The sequence below is a fragment of the Frankliniella occidentalis genome, unplaced genomic scaffold (genome assembly GCF_000697945.3).
Source record: "Frankliniella occidentalis isolate FOCC.00 unplaced genomic scaffold, Focc_3.1 Scaffold20, whole genome shotgun sequence".
Classification (NCBI taxonomy): Eukaryota; Metazoa; Arthropoda; class Insecta; order Thysanoptera; family Thripidae; genus Frankliniella; species Frankliniella occidentalis.
Window position 1 is genome coordinate 2252993 of NW_026267150.1, and position 1207 is coordinate 2254199.

The following is a 1207-nucleotide window of genomic DNA, read 5'->3' on the forward strand; positions in this document are numbered from 1 at the left end:
TAATAATAATTACAAAAAAGAAACATCGCGAGTGTACCAAAATTCTAGACGCGGTACCACGTTTGCACAGGGCCGGCACGGCCTGCCTGAGGCCTGAAACCCTGCAGAGCAGCGGAGAGCGGCTTCGCACAGCCGTACCGCACCGCTGCCAAATCAGCTGATGACTGGAATTTCAATGATGCTCTGCGCCCCCGCCCCACTCCCACGCCCCTGTTCTTACCAATGGATCTGATTACTGAAGTCAGATTACTCCAGCCAATCAGAAGACTCGCGCACAGCTCGAACAGGTCGAGGCCCCCTCCCCTACCGCTCTCTGTTGCCCAACCCCACTTCGCTCCCTATCCAATCGTCCACCGGGCGTTTCATTCTATCTCGCAATCTAAAACGGCAATTGTTTTTATCGCGCAGGCGAAAGGCGTGTTCAATCTACAAAGAGAGGTGTGTTAACTCAAGACAATTAAAATTGCGTGCCTAACGCCATACACACAAAATTGTGAGAATCACGAATGACGTCATTCGTAAATAACAGAGGTGTGTGGGCGCACCACATACAGAGTAACATTTTTTTAAACGCCGTGAATACGTAAATTCACATCGATCAAGTTCACAAGAGATCCTCTGTTTACAACAAAGTTGCTATGGTGCACCATGTCATGATAGCCTGCCCGCAGATTCCGTCTTGGTAGGCCTAACAAAAAACAAAAGCATCACGCCTGTGGTCAACTTACCGCAATTTCACCCTGTACTACATCCGTACCTGAGCTAGCGTCACGGCGTCCACACGGTGTCAGCAACCCCCCCCCCCCCATGACATACAAAAATAATCAAAAACATTGCGCTGGCAAAAATTCCCAGCCTTACATTCATCCAGAAAATGGGATCTGGAAATGGGCGTCCTTCGATATGGTGGCCGCCCGACCCGCATCGGCATCCAGGAATAATTTAGGAGGGGAGACAAATCACAGGGTGGCGAGGACCCCCGGACCGAGCACATTTCAATAAGTAAACGGGCAACGACGGCCAGCGAAGCAAGGACCCCAAACGAAAGGTTCCCCCCTCGCTCTCCTGCTCACTCACTCACTCTCTCTCTCTCTCTCTCTCTCTCTCTCACCCTCTCTCTCTCACACACAAACACACTTTCTTAGCTCTCTTGTCCCCACTATCGCACTCTCTTATTTCCTTTCACACTCAAAGAGCAAAAGGGCCC

The 1207-nt window shown here is 50.6% G+C and overlaps 1 protein-coding gene across 3 annotated transcripts in view; it reads right to left on the bottom strand.

The window, feature by feature from the left end:
- The window catches only part of LOC127748930 (uncharacterized), a 119896-nt gene that overhangs the window by 44674 nt on the left and 74015 nt on the right, over positions 1-1207 (bottom strand). The gene's annotated exons all lie outside the window — the stretch shown is intronic.